Genomic DNA, 12,674 nt, shown 5'->3' with positions numbered 1-12,674 from the left:
CCCCAAAAAACTAGGTGCATCCTATGGGACGGAGCGTCCTATGGGACAAAAAATACGGTACCCACCAGCCTGATCTTAATTAGCTATAGTCTGGAGAGTCTATATAGGACCTGTGTTGCCAATCCCAGCTCAGGCTTTGTGGTTACAAAGGATGAGCTTCCTTGTTGATGTTTTCCGTTGCCTTCCAGCCATCCCAAAATCATCTGAGAATTGTTCCTACTGCCCAGGGCAAATTATAGGCATCAGCCTCGCTTCACATTCCTGCCTGCTCCACGGTGGCTTTCAGAAGCCAGACGTGGGCACTTCAATCAGCACACAGCTCCGCCTCTTCCAGTAAGAGGCTTTCAGAGGCTCCTCTGCTTTGATTACAGCATCAGCAAAGTGAGTGGTGTTAAAAGTCAGCCAGGTTAAAGCAGTCGGCCTCTCTAGGTGCGGCAGTGGACATTTGCTCCAAGAAACCAGCTTTTTGATTGTTTGCTTTGTTTTTCTCCATGGAGGGAAATGTGGTGTGTGTGTGTTTTTGGTAGGGGGTGTTGATTTCCTTCTATTAGAGGGCAACACACTACTCTTCTTCATATTTTGTTAGAATTGCTGGATTTTCTGTTTGCAACACATTGTGGGGCTCAGAACACCTTCCTATGCCAATCTTTTATTATTGTTGTTGTTGTTGTTAAAGATTTTCTTGTTTTACAGAAGTAAGTGTAATGTCTCTCATATTTTTTCCATGTAACATTTTTACAAATCCGTTTCATTTGTTGAGACATTAGGGGGAGAGAAAAAAAGAAGGGGTGGAGGGAGGGAAGATGGGTGGGGGTGGGGCCAGGTGGCGATGTTTCTGTTATGCTTAATGTATGTAGGGTTTGGTGTCAGCGTTGCTTGTGCTGTTCACTTGTGTTCCTTTGGTGGTGAGAGAGGTTGGGGTTGGCCTAGGGCAGGGGTCTGCAATCCGCGGCTCCGGAGCCGCATGTGGCTCTTTTACACTTTTGCCACGGCTCCGGGCATACTAGCGAGGGGAGGAGGCGCATTGTGCGCCCCGACACTCCCCACTGTGTCGGGCGCTGTACTGGCTGTGACGTCGCATGGGGGCGGTGCGTGCGTTAGTCACGCACCGTCCCGACGTCACCTTCCCGCCCACCCGCCCGCTACATTGTAAGGGGCATGTACACTGGTCACTGCATTGAATGGGGGCATGTACGCTGGTCACTGTTTTGAAGGGGAGTGAAGAACACACACACAAAAAAAAGGTAACTTGTTAATTTAATGTTTATTTCTATGAGGAGGAGTAATTCTGAGGGGTCAAACAAAGAAATAATAAAAAAGTGACAAAAAAGTTATTTTTATAATGACGAGTTTTGCGACTCCCAGTTTTTTTCCCCTTCGGAAACGGGTCCAAGTGGCTCTTTTTGTCTTAAAGGTTGCAGACCCCTGGCCTAGGGTGTGGTTGTTTGTTTGTGATTGGCTGTGGCGATCTTTGTTTTCGTGTGTGAGTAGAAACTGAAGCTGACACGGGGACAAACAGAAGAAGATGGCTCCCCTTTATCGCATACACAGCCCAACAAGACAACGACAAAAATCCACCAACAGCATACAAATCAATATGGCTAACCTATGCCGATCTTTTTAAACACCCACACAGATTACATTCTTTATATTTTGATTGTCTGTTTTAGGTGGATTGTTTTGGAGGTGACCCACCATACATTTTTTATTAACCTATACTGAACGTTCAAGTCATATAACATGACCATAAACCAAAATATGACTTTGCATTAATCATTTCAGCATAAGGCATACATCAGTTGGTGAAGAAACACTGTACAATAATATAACCCCAATATACCTGACGTCAGAGTGGGAGGTGAGCAGAAATGAATGCCCGTACCTGATCTATGCCGAATAAAATCAAACTTAGTGGGGATCTGCCAGCCATGGTCTGCTTCTCGATATGAGCCACAAATGGCCTGTTTTTTATTTACACCCTTTAGAGAAGCGAATGTTGGTTGGTTGGCATCTTCCTGTCTCAAGAGACAATGGAATGTGCCTCTGGGGGTGAAGTCAAACTGCTGGTTAGCAGCACTCACTGAAGTGAACTTCCTGGGGCACAGGCCTGGGCAGTATATGGAGGTCCTGGGCTAACCAGACGACAAGAGCCTTGCTGATGTCCAAAGGAAATCAGAGCAATACATTTGGCACCAGCTTGGCTGCAGGAGTGGCTGTAAAGAGGAATACAAGACGCCAACCAACCGTCTTAGGGACTCTACTCCAGATTGTCACAGGGTTTAGCCCTTAGCTTTTTCTTCTCCTGAAGATACCCTGCAAGGCAGCAGACTTTTCCTTCTCCTAGATGGGCTACCTCATGGGTAGGCAAACCAAGGCCTGGGGGCGGCATCAGACCCAATCACCTTCTCAGTCCAGCCCACGGATGGTCCAGGAATCAGCGTGTTTTTACATGAGTAGAATGTGTCCTTTTATTTAAAATGCATCTCTGGGTTATTTGTGGGGCCTGCCCGGTGTTTTTACATGAGTAGAATGTGTGCTTTTGTTTAAAATGCATCTCTGGGTTATTTGTGGGGCATAGGAATTCGTTCATTTCTCCCCAAAAATAGTCTGGCCCCCCACAAGGTCTGAGGGATAGTGGACCGGCCCCCTGCTGAAAAGGTTTGCTGACCCCTGGGCTACCTCCTCAGATTACACCATTTAGAGATGTAAACACTTAAGCACAGTGCTATTTTTACAGAAAAAGAGGTGCTGGAACTCACAATGAACACCTCCCTCGTTCTCTTGGAATGGCAGCGGTGCCCATCTGAGAGGTGCCAGAACTGAGTTCCTGTGAGGTCCAGTTGGGAGGAAAAGCCCTGCTTAAGCAGTATCTTAATGTCTAAAATAAATAAGCCCCCCCCCCCGCCATTTCCTGCAAGGAGCTCAAGATGGCATTGAAGTCCCCACAGAGGCTAGGGAGGTATGGTGACTGGGCCAAGGTCACCTATTGTGTTTTGTTCTTTCACAGCTTGATGCTATGCATGTTTGAAGCGAGCCAGTGGTGGAAATCAAGCCATGATCCACCTTAACGAAGTCTACCTAATGACAGGTAGGTTGGCTGGTGGCTTGGAAGCAGAAGGCGTATGGCAGGGTTTTCTTTCTCTCTTCAGGGTTGGGCTGTTCAACTGTCCACAAGATGCTAAATAACAAAAGCCTGCAGAGAGCTGCTTTGGGCTGGCGACTCTATGCAGGGCCCCTGTGACAATGAGAACAGACACAGTATGTTTGGAAGGTAGCCGTGTGAGTCGAAAAGGTGCTTAAGATATTTAACCCCTAGTAAATTAGGAAAAATGGGACGTGGGTGGCGCTGTGAGTTACACCACAGAGTCTAGGACTTGCCGATCAGAATGTCGGTGGTTCAAATCCTTGCGAGGGGATGAGCTCCCGTTGCTCAGTCCCAGCTCCTGCCAACCTAGCAGTTCAAAAGCACGTCAAAGTGCAGGTAGATAAATAGGTACCGCTCTGGTGGGAAGGTAAACGGCGTTTCCGTGCGCTGCTCTGGTTTGCCAGAAGCAGCTTAGTCGTGCTGGCCACATGACCCGGAAGCTGTACACTGGCTCCCTTGGCCAATAAAGCGAGATGAGCGCCGCAACCCCAGAGTCGGCCACGACTGGACCTAATGGTCAGGGGTCCCTTTACCTTTAAATTAGCAAAAATGTATAAAACATGTTCAAATGTATGCTGGAAATGTAAGGAAAAAGAGACACCTTTTATCATATGTGGTGGAATTGTAAGGTAGTAAAGGGATTTTGGGAAATGATATATGGTGAGATGAAAAAAATGTTTAAAATAACCTTTGTTAAAAAGCCTGAAGCCTTCCTTTTAAGCATTCTAGGTGCCGAAATCCCAAGGGAGCAGAAAAGACTATTTATGTATGCGACCACAGCTGCACGGATGTTACTGGCCCAGAGATGGAAAGAAGATAAAGTCCCTACCAGAGAAGAATGGCAAATGAAGTTAATGTACTATGCTGAAATGGCTAAAATGACTGGAAGAGTCAGAAATCAGGAAGACCAAAATTTTAATAAGGAATGGGGAAAATTTATAACTTATCTTAAAAACCATTGTAAACAGTTAAAGTCGTTAGTAGGATTGGAATATCACTTGTAGTTTAAGGTTGAATTCTGTACATAATGGAAGAGGCAAAGGATTTGGAGTACCATAAAAGATGCAGGAGGATGGAAGTCCAAGAGATTCCTAGGAATTTTATTTTTATGATTTATGTTTGATAGATCTCACTAAAAATAAATAAATTAAAAAACCAAATAAATAAATTTGTAAAAAATAAAAGGTGCTTAACCCGTTTAGATTTATGTTTGGAACAAAGGCGGAATTAAGGGAGCATGACTGGTTCTGTCTCACTGGGTGCGGAGCCTCGGGGAGGGGGACACAGGGGGGCAAAACTATGAGGCAGAATGAATGAAAGGCGTGAGGCGGGGACGCCGAATTTTGGTATTGCGAGGGCACTGCTGAAATCTGAGAGCCCAAGTTTTGTCACTGGAACAAACAAATATCATGAGGGGGTACCTACATTCTTCAAGAATGGGTCTTGCACATTTGATATCAGCTGCAAAATAGTCCTCCACCAAAGATGCCCATCCACCTTCAGCCTTGGTGTAGCATGGAGGCAAGGAATGGGTTATTCTTTGCACTGCTGCCAGTGTGTGTGTGTGTGTGTGTGTGTGTGTGTGTGTGTGTGTGTGTGTGTCAGGGACTGGTTGGTTGAGGAACAGCTGGCGGGCGGCAAAGAGGGAGATCCCAGGCCGCTTCCTGCCTTTATAGGGCAGGCCACACCCCTGAACCAGCCGATTGGCCAGCTAGGGGGTGATGCAGCTGGGAATCCCCCCAATCACTTTGAGGAAGAGTAGTGAAAGCTGCCCCCCCAAGAGCCCCCCCCCCCGGGAAGGCACAGAAGAAGATGACTTCTGATTATACCAGCGGTGGCCTCTCACTGGTAGAAGGGGATCACAACAGCGCTGCAATTTTCCCGCCATCACAAGGAGGTTGGGGAGTGACCTGTGCCTGTAACTCAAGGGCAGAACTCCCCAAATAGAATGTGCGCATTTTCAATGGCGGCATGGAAGAAAACCCGGCAGTTGAGCATTTATTGAGCAACCGTCTCCCATGTTCCCTTTCAACTTACCGTATTTTTTGCACCATAACACTCATTTTTTTCCTCCTGAAAAGTAAGGGGAAATGTCTGTGCGTGTTATGGAGGGAATGCCTACGGGTGGCATGCCTACGGATTTTCCTCCTCTAAAAACTACGTGCGTGTTATGGTCGGGTGCGTGTTATAGAGCAAAAAATACGGTACCTTGCCACTCGCCTTCACCAGAAATGCAGCTTAACAAGAATTCCCTCTGGTCAAACCACAGAGGGTGTGTGTCTTCCTTCCTCTTTTATCAACTAGCCATACAGGTAGAAAGCCACAGTTACACACCCTGGCGCAAAAGGATCCCCAGTCAATTTGTGTCGATTTAGAACAGGAACTAAAAAAACCAGAATGTTCTTTCCATTAGCTTCTATCAATTTTTACAAGATATTTACCACTGGCAAGCAAAGATCCTACTGTGGTAGGTGGCTTTTGCTGGTAAATATTGTGTTAAATCAGCTGTAAAATGCTAGTTCAAAGAGCCGTGATTATTGTTTTTATGACTGCGGGAGAAAGCCAAAAACACACGGATCCTCAATATCCCGCAAAACTAGAAGGCATATAAAGAAGAAGAAAAACCAGTCCCCGGTGCATTATTCTTGCAAATTTCACAGCTCTGTAATATTGCACGTTTTTAGGCAGAAAATACTGCCAGCAAGAGACCAATGCAAAGGGTTTTTATGAAACCGAAGGGCTGAGTCAGTTTCTTGAAAGGACCGGCTGCCGCTCAACTCTGTTGTGGAAGTTCACAGCATAGCCAAGATGTTTCACAAGCTGGCATCCTCATTATCATAATCATTGCCCACTTGAGTTGATAAATACTGGTGTCTAGGTGAGAGCAAAAGGCAGGTGATCAAGCAAGGAGATTGCAATATTGAAGAAAAGGAGGAGGGTATCTAGAGAGGGGAATCTAGTCACTGGGTATTTTGCTGGTGTGTGGGACTTTGGGAGGTGCCCAGCCATGCTCATGCTTGACCCTGGTCCAGATCCCTGAAGATGTCTTGTCATTTGATAGATGCCCAGCCGCAAGAGGACATGTAAGGGTGGTTAACTTCCTCCTGCTGCTGTGGGACAACACAAGCAGGAATGGAGGAGTGGAGGACCAAGGAAGAAGTGGGTAGCAGCGGCAGCTGATGCTTTCCAACAAGAAGAGATGGGCGAATCTTGACATGTCAGTTTCTCTTGGTTCCTCATTGTTCCACTCTTGTGTTCAGTTCTCCACATAGTCCACATCAACGTCGGGAAGAGCTTTAGGACAGTAAGAGCTGTTTGACAGTGGGACAGACTCCAGAAGAAGAAGAAGAAGAAGAAGAAGAAGAAGAAGAAGAAGAAGAAGAGTAGTTTGGATTTGATATCCGGCTTTATCACTACCCTAAGGAGTCTCAAAGCGGCTAACAATCTCCTTTCCCTTCCTCCCCCACAACAAACACTCTGTGAGGTGAGTGAGGCTGAGAGACTTCAGAGAAGTGTGAAGTAGCCCAAGGTCACCCAGCAGCTGCATGTGGAAGATGGTGGACTCTCCGTCCTTGGGGGTTTAAGCAGAAGCTGAATGGCCACTGATCATGGATGCTTCATTGCAGGCGGGTGGACAAGATGACCCCCCAGGACCCCTCCAACTCTACAATTATATTATTATTATTATTTATACCCAGCCCATCTGGCTAGGTTTCCCCAACTGCTCTAGGTGGCTCCCAACAGAATATTAATAACAATAAAGCGATAAAAGATCAAACATAACAAACTTCCCTAAACATGAGTCTATGATCTATGATTCTAACTACACACTTATATAAAGTTAAATTATTTGTAGATTTAGGGTGAAAAAAATAGAAAACAATGACATACAAAACAATTAAAAAACAACAACTATTATCTAGGAAACTGATCTCAAAAGCAATACAGCTACCAACTGGGAAAACAACATTCACTTAGAAGGCCTGTTAAAAGACAAAAGTCTTCAACCAGCAATAGAGAGGGTGCTCGCCTGAATGTAATGGGAGGGAGTTCCCACTAGGAGGGTGCCACAACACTAAAGATCTGATCCAGACATTGCTCAGATTTCCTGATAAGATGGTATCTGCAAGATCCCCTCTCCTGCAGTAGGCAGTTGTTGTTTGGGTATATAAGGGATTAAATTATATTTCCGGTGTCTGGCTCCCAATCTGCACAGGACTTTAGCACCTTGAATTTAGACCGGTCGCAACTGGCGGCCAGTACAATTCTTCGGACACTTGGTGTAATATGATAGCGATGTTCTGCCCCAGTAGAGTGGTCAAGCCACCGCGTTCTGCTCAGCTGAAGCTTCCAGGTCAGCCTCAAAGGAAAGCCCACACAGGCACATTGGCAGTCTGGACGTTACACGTGGACAGCAGTGGTCAGGGCTATCACAGTCCAGAAACCAATGCTGCTGTATTATCAACCAAAGCACTCCTAAGCCACTGAGGTCACCTGGGTTTGTAGCAACTGAGATGAATCCAGGAGCACCCCTCAGATGATGATGAGTATCCCAGCATGATATACATGTTTTCAAACATGAGGCTGTCAGATTCATGCCTGTTTTCGGTGTACCATTAAGCTTCATCATCATCATCAATCTTTATTACAGTCCAGAGACTGAACAAATCGTTACAAAGCAATACACAATTCATACAGCCTGCCTCTAGGTTAAACAAGCATTTTGTTCAGAATATAGGGATTGTTGGTTCTTGCAACCACCGTTAAAAACTTTGCCACTGCTAATGTTCTAGCATTTGTCTGGTCTTCCAATAGGAACCTGACATAGTGAGCCTCTGATTTTCCTGGGAAAGGTACCAGCAAGGGTAGTATCAGTTCAGCCCTGGCTTGCTCATATTTTGCACAGTGCAACAAAATATGTTTTATGGAATCGATGTCTTGAGCACACGAGCAAAGTCTGTCCTGGTAGGGAACTCCTCTCAGCCTGCCATCCAACACTGCAGAAGGAAAGACGTTTAGTCTGGCTTTGGTGAAAAGCCTTCAATAGTTTGGTACTGTCCGGTTTTTAATGTAAGATGTTAACTTAAAGACATGCCCATATTGTACTCCTACTGCCAGCGGACTACAGACTGCGTGTGATCGAGATCGCAAGTCACTGTGTGCATTATCCCATAATCTTTGCTTTAACATCTTTTGGGCGCCTTCATAACCCAGGTAAGCTTTATAATGTGTGAAATGGCATTAGCTGGACCTTTAATATACAAGCCAAGTCCCCGTATATTAAGCCTGCTTATAAGCTTGCCATACATCCCTGCAGCCTGCTTCACTGTCCTCCCTGGTTGTGAAACGTTTTCCGCATTCTTCTGATTTTACTCATTTCCAAGAGCTCACCCTGGCCAATTTCCCTGGACTCGGACCTTGCCCCCGCTCCCAGCACCTAACAAATGCTAGTTTCAAGAAGGTATGCATGGCTTGCCAGAGTCAGGTTAACACATCTGGGTGTTTTATTGCCATAACCTTCCTGTGACCACTGTGGAAAAATGGATGCATGAGATATAGAGAATGGATGACTGACTTCATTCAATATATGGCTAGCAATCCCTCTGTAACATCTAAATCTAGCCTGATTGGTAGAAAGCCTCTGGGCACTTTCTCTCACCCATCCTTCACTTGGGAGTCATAGAAATGTCCATTCTGCAAGAAGGCTGCAGAGTAATGACTGTGGGGGGGGGCAGTCATTAATGCTCCACCTTCCTGGCAGTCCTGTTAACAACATCAGAATATTCAAAAGGAAAGGATTGTTAATTGTCAGTGTGTTCTGCATCCACCCTAGCACCAATGCTACTTGCTTCATTGTGTCCCTGAATGGTTTCCGTTCCAGCTGGTGATCTTTTAAAAAAATTGCCATGTTTCAGGAGTGAGCCAGCAATAAATCACAGGGAGTAAGTGAAGTTAACTCTTTATTAGAAGAAGCAGGATCTGCTCAGGATTGCCAGACCTAGTGAGAATAGCAACTCATCTCCAGCAGGTCTTCCCAGATGAGGTAAAAAGGTAAAGTCCAGTCAAAGGTGACTATGGGGTGTGGCGCTAATCTCGCTTCAGGCCAAGGGAGCCAGTGCTTGTCCACAGACAGCTTTCCGGGTCATGTGGCCAGCAGGACTAAACCACTTCTGGTGCAATGGAACACCGTGGCAGAAACCAGAGCGCACAGAAACGCCGTTTACCTTCTGCAGTGGTACCTATTTATCTACTTGCACTGGTATGCTTTTGAACTGCTAGGTTGGCAGAAGCTGGGACAGTGCAACGGGAGCTCACCCCATCCTGGTCCTGGATGAAGCAGTTGTTGAGACTGAAGGTCCTTGCCTTCCCACAGCTACCTAAGTCTCCTCTTCTCCCGGGTCTTTCCCAAGCAATCTGAGACTACGCCAGTGTGCCTGCCTTTGCGTCTCCCATTTCATACCACTCCTGGTTGTGGGAGACAACTAAAGAGGGGAGCTTGTTGCAGCTTCCCACCATTCCTCTGTGTCCAGACAGTCCATGACATCATGTCACTTTAAGAAATAGCATCTGCTTGTTTTTCCACTTCTGTCCTCATCCCGTTTACCTCTTCAGTTTTGTATTTATGATAGTTAGCCTGTCTTGTTTTTATGGATCATATGTAAATTGCACTGGGAACCTTTTATGCTGAAGAGCATTAAAATGCATTAAATAAATGAACCTTTTACTTTGGGACTGCATGGTTCATATTGAAACATTCATAGTTCATAGAAAGGAAGGAGGGCTTTGTGATCTTTCACAACTACCAGAACCCCTGGATACTGCTGGGAAAGAACTAGTTGCTGCCAAATTCAGTTCCCTGAGGAAGGTTGCACACAAAAAAGGGAGGGTGAGTGTAGATCTGCGGTATGTGCATCACTCAAGAGAAACATCTGAGCTGAGCCTAAGATTTGCTATACTGAAAAGAGAAGGGAGCGGGTGGCACTGCAAACTAAACCACTGAACTTCTTGGGCTTGCCTATCGGAAGGTCAGTGGTTCAAAACTGCACGATGGGGTGAGCTCCCCTTGCTCTGTCCCAGCTCCTGCCAACCTAGCAGTTCAAAAGTACACCAGTGCAAGTAGATAAATAGGTACCACTGTGGTGGGAAGATAAATGGCGTTTCCATGCACTCTGGTATCCATCACGGTGTTCCGTTGTGCCAGTAGCGGTGTAGCCATACTGGCCACATGACCCGGAAAGCTGTCTGCAGACAAACACTGGCTCCCTCGGCCTGAGAGTGAGATGAGTGCTGCAACCCCATAGTCGCCTTTGACTGGACCTAACCATCCAGGGGTCCTTTGCCTTTTACCTATTCTGAAAAGAGAAATGACTATTCAGTATATATCATGCTAACCATCTTGGACAGAAATATTTTGAATACCTACACACAAATCAGTCTGTAGACAAACAAATAAAGTTTTCAGGGTTTTTTAGTGATGACCTGCATTTCCTTCTACTCAATTACTAGCATGTGTACAAAATGGCATCCCCAACAATTATTCTTTCAGGGAACAGGGACATGTGAAACAAGAGGAATTTCTTCAAACCACTTGTGAGTTTTATGTAGATCCCCATTGCTCAGTAAAGATTTACTAAGCTAGCGAAAATGTCACAAGCTAAGAGGTGCAAGGCTGATTGGCGCCTGTGTGTGTGTTTTGCAGAAGCTTGCCATATAGGAAATAAAATGGAGAGCAGTATTTTTGCAGCTTACAAAGCACAGCTTGCAATAGGAAAGCTAGATGAGGTCTTGACAAGTGAGAAACCTCCCAGAGGCATTTTGCCAGAGGCAAGCACAGTACCTCCAGGAGAGCTGGGAGTTTGCTTGCTGTGGTGGTTGATGCAGTACACATTTAAACAGGTGCAGCGTGTGCCATTCCTGGGGACTGCGAGATATTTCCGAGTGATATTTCTTGGGCACAGGACCACACACTCGAATCCAGAGGACAATTCCTGCAGCACTAAATCAGTCCTGGCTGCCCAGCCCTTGGAACTGAACCTAACAGACCTTGTAGCCGTGGCTCTGTAAACAAAGCAGTTATCTGATGCCAGACCCTCCAAATGTCCCTGTTTTCCAAGAACAGTCCCAGATCCCAGAATATCCCACTTTACCTTGTTGTTGTTTAGTCGTGTCCGACTCTTCGTGACCCCATGGACCAGAGCACGCCAGGCACTCCTGTCTTCCACTGCCTCCCACAGTTTGGTCAAACTCATGTTGGTAGCTCCGAGAACACTGTCCAACCATCTTGTCCTCTGTCGTCCCCTTCTCCTTGTGCCCTCAATCTTTCCCAACATCAGGGTCTTTTCCAGGGAGTCTTCTCTTCTCATGAGGTGGCCAAAGTATCGGAGCCTCAGCTTCAGGATCTGTCCTTCCAGTGAGCACTCAGGGCTGATTTCCTTCAGAATGGAGAGGTTTGATCTTCTTGCAGTCCATGGGACTCTCAAGAGTCTCCTCCAGCACCATAATTCAAAAGCATCAATTGTTCGGCGATCAACCTTCTTTATGGTCCAGCTTTACCTTGGCACATCCCTATTTTCATCTCAGATGAAGTATGGAGTTATGAGACCTCCGAGCCAAAGAGACAAGTAACTATACAACCTTTAGAAGACATCTGAAGGCAACCCTGTGTAGGGAAGTTTTAAAAATGTTTAATGTTTTATTATGTTTTTATATATGTTGGAAGCTGCCCAGAGTGACTGGGGAAACCCAGTCAGATGGTTGTGGGATGATGATGATGATGGAATAGGACAGGCATAGGCAAACTCGGCCCTCCAGCTGTTTTGGGACTACAATTCCCATCATCCCTGACCACTGGTCCTGTTAGCTAGGGATCATGGGAGTTGTAGTCCCAAAACATCTGGAGGGCCGAGTTTGCCTATGCCTGGAATAGGATGTTCCTATTTTCATCAGAGAAATGTTGGAGAGTATGTGACACTCATTTGGAATCCTCATCAGCAAAGTTACAAGGTGAGTACCGTATTTTTCGCACCATAGGACGCACTTTTTCCCTCCTAAAAAGCAAGGGAAAATGTGTGTGCGTCCTATGGAGCGAATGCAGGGGGGGGGGAGGCAGGCGGGAAAAGCCCTCAAGAGCCGCACGCAAGCTTCGTGCGCTCTTGCAGGCTTTTCTCTAGGAGGGAGAAGGGACTGACTGGCCGCATCAGTCCCTTCTCCCTCCTGGGGGAAAAGCCCCCAAGAGCGGCACCCTCTTTAAAGGCTGCGCGGCTCCTGCAGGCTTTTCTACGAGGTGGGGGAATCCCCCCACCTCCCAGAAAAGCCAGGAGAAGCCGCGCAGCCCCTTTAAAGAGCGGGCGGCTTCTGCGGGAGTTGGGGGAAGCTGCAGCAGATTCCCTCCTCCCGGGCTCCCTTTGAAGCGGCAATGTGGGAGGGGAGCAGCTTACACTCGTGTAAGCAGCTCCTCTCCCACTTTCCTGCTTCAAAGCAACCACGGAGGAGGGAAAGAGGGGACCCATGGATCCTCTTCGCTGCTCGA

Source organism: Podarcis bocagei, assembly GCF_964188305.1.
Source record: "Podarcis bocagei genome assembly, chromosome: 12".
Lineage (NCBI taxonomy): Eukaryota > Metazoa > Chordata > Lepidosauria > Squamata > Lacertidae > Podarcis > Podarcis bocagei.
This window is presented reverse-complemented; position numbering follows the sequence as displayed.